This window comes from Salminus brasiliensis, chromosome 4 (genome assembly GCF_030463535.1).
Source record: "Salminus brasiliensis chromosome 4, fSalBra1.hap2, whole genome shotgun sequence".
In the NCBI taxonomy this organism is placed as follows: Eukaryota; Metazoa; Chordata; class Actinopteri; order Characiformes; family Bryconidae; genus Salminus; species Salminus brasiliensis.
The window spans coordinates 47903290-47918289 of NC_132881.1; the positions used below are offsets into that span (position 1 = coordinate 47903290).

The 15000-nt window shown below is 45.1% G+C and overlaps 1 protein-coding gene across 1 annotated transcript in view; it reads left to right on the plus strand.

The window, feature by feature from the left end:
- tenm3 (teneurin transmembrane protein 3) overlaps positions 1-15000 on the plus strand; it is an 890613-nt gene that overhangs the window by 663027 nt on the left and 212586 nt on the right.

Here is a 15000-nt window from a genome sequence, read left to right on the forward strand (position 1 = left end):
GTCCGGCTTTGTTTTCTGCCCAAAAACTGGACACCACCACTGTGTCTAAAATCCTCTCCTTCACCGAGTTGGCTCGGCATGTCTCTCGCTCTCTAACTCTCTCTCTCTCTCTTTCTCTCTCTCTGTCTCATCTGGTGCCCATAAACAGCTGCTCTCACTGTCTCATCGGCGGATTGGAGACCTGGGGTGCACACAGCGTATAAGCCTACACCTCACGGATTAGCATACCTGCATGCTTACATCATCACACAGCCTCCTCGGACTTTGTGGAGGCGGTCGGTGATCTCTGATACACTTGCTTCGGTGCTTTTTGACACTGTATGGCTGTTTCTGTAGCGTGAGAGTGTGTGTAGGTAGCCTTACTTTGACAGGAAAGGCCTGTTATACTGGTCAAATATTTGTGGACACCCCTTCTAATGAATGCATTCAGCTACCTTACATTGCACTAATTGTTGTGTAAATCCACACACACACACACACACACACAGCTTGTCTAGTCACTGTAGAGAAGAAGTACTGGCAATAGAAAAGGACCCTCTGGAGCAGATCAACTAGATGAACCTATCGGCACCATGCTGCCTAATAATGCTAGGCGTGGGCTAGTAGAGGGGTATAAAGCCCCCCCCCCCCCCCTCCCAGCACTGAGGAGCTGTGGAGCAGTAGAAGAGCTGTGTTCTCTGGAGTGATAGAAAGTGGAGCTCCATCCAATACGTTTGGGATAAGTTGGGGAGTTGGGGATGATGAGGTGGGGCGGCGATCCTCCTGATCCGACATCCTGACCTCACTGACATTTTTGTCGCTGAATGCAAAATTTTCACAGCAATGCACAATGCTCCTCCAAAATCTAGTAGAAGGCCTCCTTCCCTGGACATTAGAGACAGTTACTCCAACAAAAGCAGGATAAACGTAAAGAATGAGAAGGTGTCACAATACTTTTGTCAATATCGTGTGGAGATATATATATGTATATAGGGAGAAGGATAGCATCTGGTGGAGCATCTGAGGTTAAGACTAGGTTTTAGCACTTGAGGAACATTTGAGGTTTATCATGGTTCACTAACCTCGTATCTGCAGCCAAGACACCCAGCATGTCTTGGCTGACCCCATTCGGGGTGTGTAAACTAGATTCTGGGCTAAACCGTTGCTTCAGGGTGTGGACAGACAGCTGACAGACAGCTTCCATGCCGGACGTTGCTGTGGCCTTTGGTCAGTTGTCTGACACCTCACGCTGACCCTGCCCAGAGGTCTTGTGGTGTAAAAGTGTGACGTCTCGTCTCGTCTCAGCCCCAACACCCACCCCCGCCCCCCTCCCGTGTGCCTGAGTTTATTGAGGCCAATTAAGCGTGTGAAATGTGATTGTGCTTGGCAGGTGAGGTGAGGTTATATATATATATATCGCTGTGTTTGTTAGTGCAGATCTGCAGCGCGCGAGAGAGAACGCGAGAGTGCGAGCGAGAGAGAGTGATATGATGCCCCAGAGCTGTTGCTCTTTATAGGTGCACTCAGAGAGGAATTCACCGCCTTCATGGAAGCTTTATGAGTTTCTTCTTCCCCAGTGATGCAGGGGTTCTGCAACCTTCACAGATCTAATACAGCATTCTGTTTACATATTGGAATACATTGACCACTTAGAGCACTACATATTATCACATCAGAATCTAATAAATCTAAATTTTTACCTTTTTTATTTTTTTTTTACACCCGGCAACAGTAAAAAAGCCAAAATTACATGCAATAGAATCTTGCACCATTAAAATGAACAGCATTTCTCCTACGGCTCTGGCGTGACTGCATCGGTATCGTATTATTTTTGTGGAAAGCACTGCACAGTTTATTACCTTCCTTCAGTACACCTGATTTACCTGGAACTACTAATTACACTGCAGTCATTGCATATATATAGGAATGAGCAGGTGTCCCAATACTTTTGTCCACATTGTTTGTCTATGTTTACATAAACTCTATGGAATATAGTGTTAGTTAGTGAGGTCAGGATGTTGCATGATGATCACCACCACCACCCCACCCCATCATCTATCAGTACTGGGTGGAGCTCCACCCCCACAAAGTTCTCCCACTGCTCCACAGCTCAATGCTGGGGGGCTTTGTACCCCACTACTAGCCCATGCCTGGCATTATTAGGCAGCACGGTGCCAATAGGGTCATCTAGTTGATCCTATTCTATTGGCAGTACTTCTTCTCTACAGGGACTAGACATTGTGCATTAATTAGAATTAATTAATTGGGTGTCCACAAACATTTGGACATGTGGTGTATTTAAATCTAATATGCCAATAAGTGTATGTATATATAATATAAATATAATGTATTGTAGATTATTATTATTAGTATTATTATTGTTAGTTAGGTGTGTGTGTGTGTGTGTGTGTGTGTAGTGTGAGGATGAAAATGAAAGATGGCAGATGGTAAACAGAGTGACAGATTGTGTTTTATTATTTTTTTCTTTACCTGCTGGATTCTGATTGGTCCAGAATAAGAGTCAATTTAAGATTAATGAATCCTCAGGACGGCTCCATCCCATCCTCTCTGCACGCCGCCTCCAACAGTGAAAGCCTGCACGTGTCTGATTGGTGCCTGGCTCGGGTCACTGCTGGTTATGGGTGGAAGGCCCACGGCAGGTGTGTGTGTGTGTGTGTGTGTGTGTGTGTGTTTGGTGGACTGTGGCTAGTGCCAGCTCTCTGCCTGATTCAGTCGTCACAAGGGAGGCTAATGAAAACGCTTTAGGGGTGTGTATGTGTGTACGTTTGTGTGTGTGTGTGTGTGTGTGTGGATTTGTCCACAATGAGGTCCCAGTAGGCTGTTTGGCCCCGGATGCTGTCCTGGCAGCTCTGCTTGGATTAATACAGAGAGATTAGACTCCTCAGCAGAGGTAATTGCTCACAGTGCAGAGAAAGACAAAGGAGGTGAATTCTGCTATCTGAAGCGGCGGCTCGTTTATAATGTGCTGACCAGCTACGGCTCTATAGCACACGGACACTCAGCCCAGAACACATGGACGCATAGTAGCCATCTGCCTCAGTACCTGAGCTGACCCTGGATATCAAGAGGTTGCAAATGAGCTGAAATATCTTACAGAAATACCAGCAAACACCAACAAGCCCCACCATTCTCCACCAAGCCCCACCATTCTCCACCAAACACCACCATTCTCCACCAAACACCACCATTCTCCACCAAGCCCCGACATTCTCCACCAAACATCACCATTCTCCACCAAACACCACCATTCTCCATCAAACACCACCATTCTCCACCAAACACCACCATTCTCCACCAAGCCCCACCATTCTCCACCAAGCCCCACCATTCTCCACCAAGCCCCACCATTCTCCACCAAACACCACCATTCTCCACCAAGCCCCACCATTCTCCACCAAACACCACCATTCTCCACCAAGCCCCACCATTCTCCACCAAACACCACCATTCTCCACCAAACACCACCATTCTCCACCAAACACCACCATTCTTCACCAAACACCACCATTCTCCACCAAGCCCCACCATTCTCCACCAAACACCACCATTCTCCACCAAACACCACCATTCTCCACCAAGCCCCACCATTCTCCACCAAACACCACCATTCTCCACCAAACATCACCATTCTCCACCAAACACCACCATTCTCCACCAAACACCACCATTCTTCACCAAGCCCAACTATTCTCCAGCAAGCCCCACTATTTTTCAACAAGCCCCACCATTCTCCATTCTCCACCCAGTGTGAGAGTCAACACCTCATTGTTCAGACATGTACCAGCGCCTGGGTTGGTTGGAGTTTTTGGGGCAGGGTGTTCTGCAGTTACTCAGTCACACAATGTCCACTGAAGGGTTGGAGAACCGTGGGACAACTGTCTGGCCTGAGAGTGTTCTGAGGTTTCTGACCGGAGGTGTGATCCTCCAGTTTAATATCGTCCACAGCACAGAGACCTGTCAGGAAGACGTCCTCCATCCTGACTGTCTCCTAAAAACACATGTTGTGTTCTGGTACCGGGTCGTGAAAAGGAGGACTAGCGGTATGGAAATTCTGCCTTTCCTTTATTGATTTTTTTCCTCTTCTTTTGTGGCGTGGTGAGGAAAGGGAAGCGTGAACGGAGAGAGCAGGATCAATAGCTTAGCATTCACAGGCTGGAAGTGTCACTTGTCGTTTTTTCGCTGCCTCTCTCTCTCTCTCTCTCTGTCTCTCTCTCTCTCTCTCTCTCTCTCTCTCTCTCTCTCTCTCTCTCTCTCTCCCCTTGTGTGTTAAATCTGAATGGGAGGGAAGTTTTCCGCTGACTTGGTTCTTGTTTCCTGAGCAGCCCTTTTTCTTCTCTTCCAGCCAGCGAGCTCTTTTTGGGCGCTGAGAGTGTGTGTTAAATTAGCACCTCGCTCAGAGCGGCAAGTGCGGAGAGGCCGGATCAGCGTCATTCTCTTAAAGCCAAACGAACCTCTCATTCATCTCCGCTCAGCTCCTCAAACACAGAGAGAGCCTGCAGGAGAAACGCTGCTGCTCCACAGCGCAGCCTTCATACAGCAGAGCTCAGAGCTACACTACACCAACCACTCACCCACCCACCTACCTCTCACTCTCTCTCTCTCACTCTCACTCTCTCTCACTCTCTCTCCTCTCACTCTTCTCGCTTACCACTTTTTCATCTCTCCTCTTTCTCTCCTTTTCTCTCTCTCTCCTCTCTGTCCTCTTTCTCTCTCCTCTCTCTCCTCTATCTCTCCTCTCTCTCCTCTCTCTCTACTCTCTCTCCTCTTTCTCTAATCTCTCTCTCCTCTCTCTCCTCTCTCTCTCCTCTCTCTCCTCTTTCTCTCTCCTCTCTCTCCTCTCTCTCCTCTCTCTCTCCTCTTTCTCTAATCTCTCTCTCCTCTCTCTCCTCTCTCTCTCCTCTCTCTCCTCTTTCTCTCTCCTCTCTCTCCTCTCTCTCTCCTAATTCTCTCCTCTCTCTCTACTCTCTCTCCTCTCTCTCCTCTCTCTCTCCTCTCTCTCCTCTCTCTCTCCTCTCTTCACTCTTCATCTTTTCCTCTTCCCCCTCCTTTTTGCTCCGCCTCCCCTTTGTCTCTCTCTTTCTGTCTCTCCTTGTCTTTCTCTTTTTTATTTTTCTAGCCATACCCCCCCTCCCTTTTCTCCCTCTCACCATTATGTGTGTGTGTGTGTGTGTGTGTGTGTGTGTGTGTGTGTGTGTGTGTTCCACCTGTGTAACTGCGGTTGTTTCACTGCAGATTAACTACATCCATCTCGTGATCTCTCCCCCTCTGCTTTAACGGTTTTCCACCATATTAGGATCCATGTAGCAGGCTTTCAGAACGGTGTGAGTGTGTGTGTGTGTGTGTGTGTGTGTGAGTGTGTGTGAGTGTGTGTGAGTGTGAGAGAGAGAGAAAGATCTGATATATTTACCTCTTTAATCTACAGCCTTATTGTTCAGCCACTCCCTCAAGACTCCCTTTAACATGAAGGTTCCTATACTGGTTCCTTTCTGGGTTGAAGGTCCGGTTCTAGATCTGAAATCATCTACTGGTTCTTCAGGAAACCTGAAGTGGTTCTTCTGTGGTCTCACACTGAACCCGTCCGGCCTCTGTTTGTAAGCCTGAGGGAGTTCGTGTTGGTGAAGGGGGTAGATTGATCCGATTCAGTCACATAAGAACACACACACACACACACTCTCTCTCTCTCTCTCACACACACACACTCCTCCTGGCAGGCTGCAGTGTGTGTGGACAGCAGATTTGTCCACAGTGGAGTGCGTTCAGATCTCAGCCCATTTACAGCCAGTTTGGCTGTGTTTCTCAGTGGGTTTGTGTTTAACCTCACCAAATGCTGCGTCCATCTCCACACTCTAGTGTCCACTCCAAAACGGCACTCGGGCGAGGCGAATGAGGAGGTCCTTCAAACCGGCTCATTCACTTCCTTCAAAGCAAAGCTTCCCCCCTCATCTCATGAATATTCAGTAATCAGTAAATGGACAACAATGGAAATTCCCATTCCCATGCTTATGGTCAGGAACGAACGTGATTGGCCATCACTGGTGTCCCTGTACTGCTGCTGCTGACGGATCAGTCACGGATGGGTTTGGGTAAACGGTCAGTCAGTTCTCGAACCAAACTGTGATGTTCTAGACAATGACTGGGTCAGAACATCTCCAAAACGTCGGACAGGTCTTCTGCAGTCTTTCCGGTATGCAGTGGTCAGCACCTACCTAACCGGCGAGAGGGTCATGTGTGCCCAAGGCTCCTTCATGCTCATGGAGGCCTCTAGACGCCACAGGACACCTTCAGAGATCTTGTAGAGTCCAGGGCTCGACGGGTCAGAACCTCTTTGGTGGTACAAGGTGGACCTACATAATGATTAGTCTGATATTACACTATGTGGCCAAATATTTGTGGACACCCCTTTTAATGAATGAATGCATGCATTCAGCTGCTTTAAGTTGCAGCCTTTGCTACATGACATAGATGTGCAAATGTGCGCACACACACACACAGCTTGTCCAGTCTGGCACCATGCCCAATATTACCCCCCCCCAGCACTGAGCTGTGGAGTAGAGACAGTTACTCCAACAAAAGCAGGATTAATACCTTCGATTTCAGAAGAAACAGTGAATGAGCAGGTGTCCCAATACTTTTGTCAATATAGTGTATGTCAAGAAGTGAGAAATGACTGAATTTTAAAGAATCAGAGTCGAGTCATACTGAATCATCGTGAGGTCACATGCCTTTTGTTCAGTAATTTGAATATTTAATTAGCCCTTAATGGTCGGATACTGTATTACGTTGTGGTATGCAGTGTTTTTTGGGGGGGGGTTGGATCATGTCCAAACACAAATGACCATGAAATTCAGTGGACGATGAAATATTCAGACTCTGATTCTGATTCCCTCCTCTTTCTTCTCCTGGCCTACTAAACCGTAGTTATTTAAAGACTATTATCCGCACGTAATCTCAGTCAAGCTGTGCTTTTGATATGACTGTGTGTGTGCCTGTGTGTGTGTGTGTTAGTGTGGTTCTGTCTGTCTGTGTGAGTGTGTGTCTCTGTGTGTTATTGGCAGATTGAAGCTGGCGCTGTAGTCCAGCAGCTGTGGTGTGAGGGGTCCAGGGAGTCTCTGGGGGTTTATGGCCATGCTGGAGCAGAGAGCAGGGAGGATTTGAGTGTGTGTGTATGTGTATGTGTATGTGTGTGTGTGTGGGTGTGTGTGTGTGTGTGTGTGATTGTGTGTGGGAGAGAGCCAGGCTGACCTCTCCAGCCCTCAAAGCCCACTTAGACAAGGAGTTTCTCTCAGTCTCTCTCTCTCTCTCTCTCTTTTATCCTCGTTCTCTCTTCACTAACCTCCTCATTCTCCTTCTCTCTTTGTTCATTAAACCACCTGGTGGATCCTGCAGTTCTGGGCCAAACTGAGGAACCCCAGCAAAGTGTATGAAGCGTTTCTCAGAGCAGTGAGTGTGTGTCTGCTTATGAAAACAGTGGGTAGTAAAAATATACACACATAAATATAAATGTGGAAAATTGAGTTTATTCAGTGTTTGTTCAGAATTATTCAGAGTGGATTCTGAATTCTTCATCTGAATAACTAATTGTGGAAACTGAGTAATTCATAGTGGATACAGAATAATTCATAGTGGGTACTAAATTCTACATAGTAGATACTAAACAGCACACAATACATACTGACTATAGTGGTTACAGAATCATTCATAGTGGATACTGAATAATTCAAAGTAGATACTGAATAATTCAAAGTAGATACTGAATAATTCATAGTGGATACGGAATAATTCATAGTAGATACTAAATACCTCTTAATACATACTGACTATAGGGGATACTGAATAATTCATAGTGGATACCGAATAATTCAAAGTAGATACTGAATAATTCATAGTGGATACTGAGTAATTTAAAGTAGATACTGAAAAATTCATAGTGGATATTGAATAATTCATAGATGATACTGAATAATTCATAGTGGATACTGAATAATTCATAGATGATACTGAATAATTCATAGTGGATACAGAATAATTCATTGTAGAAACGGAATCATTCATACTGGATACTAAAAATGTCATCTTATTAAGTCATAGTAGATACAGAATAACTCATAGTGGATACTGAATTCTACATAGTTCTATATACAGTTCTATATATACTAAACAGTTCATAATAGATACTGACTGATTCATAGTAGACTGCTAATAGTCTTTTCACCACTATATATTATTAATAATAATAATAATAATAATAATAGTAATAGTAATATCAGCATTTCATGTCTTCATGTTTTCTCAGGTCCATTGTCTCTTTACAGAAATTGTAATAACAGTGAACTCTGCAGCCGTTCCCTTACTGGTGTGTCTGGGACGTCCCGGCTGTAGCCTCTGTCTGCCCTCTTCAGCCCCTGTGTGTTCTCCTGCTGCCTCTCTTTCAGCTGCTCTGAATGCTCAGGCTGAGTTCACACTCATATCTGCTGTAGTCTGGAATTCTGACACAGTAGGAATTCCACAGAAAAATGCTATTCAGCTCCAGTTTTCCCAGACAGTTGTACAACTAGTCTGACAACGTGTGTGTGTGTGTGTGTGTGTGTAAGTGTGTGGTGTTTATAACATCAGCATATGAAAGCTGTCCAGCGTAAGGCTTTTGTTTGTGTGTTTTTGTGTTTGTACTGTGCCACTGTGCCCCAGCAACTCCTGCTGTGTGTGTGTGTGTGTGTGGTTTGTTAAAGAAGTGTGAGTGTGTGTTTTAGACTGAGACTGAGCTTGGCTGTGTGTAACAATCAACTGGTGTCAGTATATATATATATATATATATATATATATATATATATATATATATATATATATATATATATATATATAATTTGTATATGGACAAAAGTATTGGGACACGTCATTCCTTTACGTTTATTCTGCTTCTGTTGGAGTAACCGTCTCTACTGTCCAGAGAAGAAGACTTTCTACTAGATTTTGGAGGAGGAGCATTGCTGTGCGGATTTGATTGCATTCAGCCCATCTCTTCCGCTGCTCCACAGCTCAATGCTGGGGGGCTTTATACCCCTCTACTAGCCCACGCCTGGCATTATTAGGCAGCATGGTGGCAATAGGTTCATCTAGTTGATCTGCTCCAGATAGTCCTATTCTATTGGCAGTACTTCTTCTCTACAGGGACTAGACAAGTTGCGTCTGAGTATCAGCAAAGGGTGCGACTTAAAGTAGCTGAATGCATTCATTAGAAGGGGTGTCCACAGACTTTTGGACATGTAGTGTTTGTATATGGTAGTAATGGAGCAGTGTGATGTCATTCTCGTCTCTCCTCCTGTTACTCTCAGTAGTTGTGTTATAATGACTCTGTGCTGTTACCTCACCCCCTTTCAGAAGGGGTTCCAGCGGCCTGATCGATCAAACACACACACACACACACTTACACACATCCTCCAGCCCCAAACAAATGGCTCTCCCAGCCAACACATCAGCGTCACACAGAGCCCAAATGAAGACGGATTCTCTCTAACTGAGTTTTGGATGAACCCGAGTGATCGAGGGAGGGAACTGATCCATAATTCCGTCATTACGACCCGGAGAAGAGCCGCACTTTTCCTGCTCAACGCGGAGCACTATTCGATTTACAATGATTCACTACACACTCGCGCTGATGGGACTGGCGGAAGTGAGTGAAGGAACTCGGAGACGAGTATAATATCACTCATTCTCCACCCCATCACACACACACTCACACTCACACACACACTCAAACAAAGGCCCGCTGCTATATTTCTGCTCCAGTAGCCGGTATGAATTATACCAATGCTTCAGAGTCGGTAGCGTTTAACAGCCCCTTCAGCTCAGACAGATCCGCGGCTCAGTCGGGCCGGGGCGTAGGAGCCCGTATAGCGGAGCTGTGCTCCCTCTCGTCCTTCAGTACGTGTGGTGTGAGCTTATACACACTCCGTTTCTGCTGGCTGTGTGTGTGTGTGAAGTTTTCTGACTGAATGTGAAGAAGGTTAAGGATGTGTGTGTGTGTGTATATGAGGGGAGGGGGGTGGCTCCTAAAGATGGGGAAAGATGGAGGAAAGGTGAGTGAGAGAGGGGGAGAGACAGAGAGAGAGAGAGAGAGAGAGAGAGAGAGAGTGTATTTGGTCGCCCAGTATTGGTGTTTTGTTGGGGGCGGGATTCTGGTGATGAAGTTCAGACTGAGCTTTGCTCTCGTATGGTGTGTGTATTGATCAGTCTCTTACACACACACACACACACACACACACTCTCTCGTACGCCCTTCAAGGCACAACTCACGGTACTCAATACACACTTAAATATTTAAACCGTAATAATTATTAACACCACTTCTAATGAATCACGATCACACACACACACACACACACACACCTCATTGTTTAATTTATTCTCTCTATAAATCCATAGCAGTGCAGTTCACAGTCCAGTTCAACTCTCCTGCTGCTGCTTCTGCTGCTGGCTCACACAAACATGAATGAATTAATGAATGATTCAATGAATGAATGAACGATTCAATGACCGAACAAATTAATAAATTGATGAATGAATCAATGAATGAATAGATGAATGAATGATTGGACAAATCTATCAATGAATGAATGAATCAATGAATGAATAGACAAATCTATCAATGAATGAATGAATCAATTAATGAATGGATGAATCGATGAATCAATAATTGTTCAACAGACAAATGAATGAATGAATGAATCAATTAATGAATGGATGAATCAATGAATCAATAATTGTTCAACAGACAAATGAATGAACGAATGAATGGATAATTCTATGAATATATGAATGAACAAATACGTGAATGAATGAATGAATAAATGAAGCAATCAAAATACAAATGAATGAGCAAGTGAATGGTTAAATTAATTGAATCAACAGATGAACAAAAGTATGAATGAATGAATAAACAAATGATGACATAAATAATGTATGAGTGTGTGAATCAATGTATGAACAAGTGAATGGTTAATTAGACTAATAATAAAATGGAAATGAATGGAAAAAATAGTTGAATTAATAAATAAATGAATGAAAAAACAAACACATGGATAAAAGAATGGATGAATGAACTACTGAACTAATGAATCAGTGGATAAATGAAGGAATGAACTACTGAACTAATGAATGAGTGAATGTCTGCATTCTGAACTCTCTGAGAGACGTCTCTCTCAGGGTTGTGTGTTTAACCAAGAATGAAAGAATGTGTACATTGCAAGCGTAATGTCCTCTTTGCCCGTACCACACACACACACACACACACACACACACACTCACACTGACACACTCACAGGAAGCCGTCTGTCAGCACCCTCATGACTCTAGCAGGGAAAAACACACACCTCTGCCCAGACGGTGATGTATCCCGTTGGGTGCTCTGAACAGAGTGTGTATCTGATCCCACAGATTTCCAGCCGAGATATGGAGCACAGAGTGTGTGTAGGTGTGTGTTAGTGTGTGTAGGTGTGTGTTGGTGTGTGTTATCTGGAGTCTACAGGGTGTGTAGACACAGCTGCTGAGAGTGATTCAACTACCAGGAGCCTGGATCAGTATTAATCATAGTGTAGACACCTCTCTCTCTCTCTCTCTCTCTCTCTCTCCTACTCCCTCTCTCTCTCTCTCTCTCTCTCTCTCCCTTCTACTAAGAGCTTCATTTCATACACGGTCTGTCGGGCAAGAGAGGTAGGGCGAGACAGTAAAGGCGTTGCTCCGGTCCAAGAGAAATAAACACTCTTGGGCTCTCAGGTATTCAGACCACAGATACTGTGTGTGTGTATCTGTGTGTGTGTGTGTGTGTGTGTGGTGATTAGTTGGTGACTGATGTCAGAAACAGGAGAGTTGTGTGTGTGTGTGTTTGTGTGTGCCCTTATATACTATATACTATATTATATGTATATAGTAGAATGCTGTAATACGCAAATGAGCCCTCTAACCAATCACAGCGGGTGTCCTGACCAATCAGAGCTCCTGCTGAGGGTCTGTGTTTTGATGAATGATGGTTTTAATGGAATCCAGCAGAAGTACGGTGTGTAGGGTGGAAGGCAGGAGGCAGGAAGTATAGATGATTTATTACAGTGTTATTACACTCTGTACAGTCTACTGTCTGTTGACTATTTGTGTGTGTGTGTGTGTGTGTGTGTGTGCGCTTTCTCAGTGTATCATCATCATCATCATCCTCATTATCATCATCATCTACCTACACACTCCTCACACTCACTCACTGTTATTAACACCGATCCACCTCTATATATATACACAAACACACTTAAGGCTGTTATAAGCAGGGGTTATAAGCATGTTATTAGTATCATCCTCATCATCCTCATCATCCTCATTAATCTCATCAGCCTCATCACATGGTGTGCTACTACGCTGTATTCAGTTATGATCAGTTGTTATAAGCATTATTAGCATCATCATCATCATCATCATATACTTCTATACACTCAATCTACTCTACACATTCATCTTCATCATTACTACCATCATCATCATCATCACTTCCATCTACCTCTCTGTATATTCTAGGGTGTTATAAGCCTTATAAGTTGTTATAAGTGTGTTATTAACATTACAATCATAAGCATCATTATTATGGCCTTCTCTACACACACCAGGCTGTTATTAGCAGCGAAACACACACACACACACACACACACACACACACACACAGAATATGCTTATAACAGTTTGGAGTGTGTGAAGGAATAGATGATGATGATGATAATGATGATGATGAAGATGATATATACATTGCAAATATTTTGTGTGTGTGTGTGTGTGTGTGTGTGTGTGTGTGTAGCTGAGTGCTGATGGGGCAGGCTGGCATGCAACAGTTTTTTAAGGAGTGAGGAAGGGGAGGAATAACAATAGGGAGAGAAAGAGAGAGCGGGCGAGAGAGGGAGGAAATGAGTTTGAAAAAAACAGCAGCAACAGCAAGATTACACACAGCCTGCTACATTTTAGATTAGTCACACACACACACACACACACACACACACACACACACACACATTTAATTTCCCCCCTCTCTCCCCAGACTCACAGGTATTTACCGTCTCTCTCTCTCACTCTCGCACACACACACACACACACACCTGTGGACAGTGTGTGGAGAGAGCCTCTTTAACACCCTCAGACTTCCTTCCTTTCTCCATAGAAGCAACTCAGGCTGGCTGTGGAGGAGCTTTATGTAACCCCTGAATGACCTGACGTCCTCCTGCCCAGCCCGGGACGGTCCAGCTTTAGGGACAGTCACACTGATGGTTGGCCAACTGGTCAAACTGGTTGGTCAGCATAAGGTGTTTTGTTGTCAGTTGAGTTTGATGGTTTAACTGGTCTATGACCAACCTGACCAAGCAAGTCAGCAGCATGGTTGAGCAGCATGACTAAGGTGGTTGACCAGCTTGACCAACCTGACCAAGCAAGTCAACCAGTAGGACTAAGCTGGTTGGTTGACCAGTATTATCAAATTGACCAAACTGGTTGACCAGCCAGTCCATTGAACTCCAGCAAAAATCAACCAGTTTTACCAGCTTGCTCACCAGCATAGATCAGGTATGGTACCAGCAGGCTCATGAATCCTGTTCTATTGGCAGTACTTCTCTACAGTGTGTGTGTGTGTGTGTGTGTGTGTGTGTGTGTGTGTGCATTTGCACATCTGTGTAAGCGAGGGTGCTCCTAAAAGCAGCTAAATTCATTCATTAGAAAGGGTGTCCACAAACATTTGGACATATAGAAACATGGTTCTTCATGGAACCAGTGGCATGAGGAGAAAGCTTGGTGCTTCTCTGAAGCATCCCTTCCTCTCTCTCTCTCTCTCTCTCTCTCTCTCTCTCTCTCTCGAACACACTCTCACACGTGGGTCCTTGTGGCAGGGGAACGGACTAATGGAGCTGTGGTGGTGGTGGTGGTGGTGTGTGTGTTCCCTGTGGGCCTCAGGATAATTGTGTTTCAGTCTGAGAGACACTCCTTCCACCCCAGCAGCTCTGTGGAAATAAAACCTGCAGTAATTAAAAGGAATTCATTTGTTGTTTTTGTCCCTCGCTCTCGCGCCCATACTCTCTCTCACTCTCTCTCGCGCACTCGCGCTCTCTCTCGCTATCATTGCCTTATTTCTTATCTCTATCTAAAGGCCTATTAGGACAGGGCTAATTGTTCACAAGCTCCTGGGGTAATACTCTCTCTCTTTGACCCCGTTCACACCTGGTCACATCCTGAGTCAGGAGGACTCAGAGCGGTTCAGCGGACTAAGGTTCGAACTCTGGGTCATGCTGCCTGCCATCAGCAGCCGGAGCCTGAGGGAGCACAATTGGCCTTGCTCTCTCCATGTGGGTAGATGACTCTCTACGCATCACTTCAGTGGCGTCTGCTAGTCGGTGCTTTAGAGCTGGGTACCCGGCGCTTTCCTCCGAGTGCATTGGTTGCCTGGTTACGTTGATCAGTGGCAGTTGGAAAAGAGGTGGTGGCTGGTTGGGTATGGGAGGAGGCATGTGTCAGCCTTCACTTTCTCAGTTCCTCCCAGTAGACAACAAAACCCCTCCCAGTACAAACAAAACTCCTCCCAGTACAAACAAAACTCCTCCCAGTACAAACAAAACCCCTCCCAGTACAAACAAAACTCCTCCCAGTACAAACAAAACCCCTCCCAGTACAAACAAAACCCCTCCCAGTACAAACAAAACTCCTCCCAGTACAAACGAAACTCCTCCCAGTACACACAAAACTCCTCCCAGTACAAACGAAACTCCTCCCAGTACACACAAAACTCCTCCCAGTACAAACGAAACTCCTCCCAGTACAAACAAAGCTCCACCCAGTACAGCCAAAGCTGCAGTAATAATTGACACACAATGAGTGAATTTGCATATTCCGTCCCACACAGCAATCGGATTTCAGTCCGACTGACCGGATTTGGCTAAAATCAGGATACCGTCCATATGCAGGCCACATGAAGTGCCTGGGTGTAAACGGGGT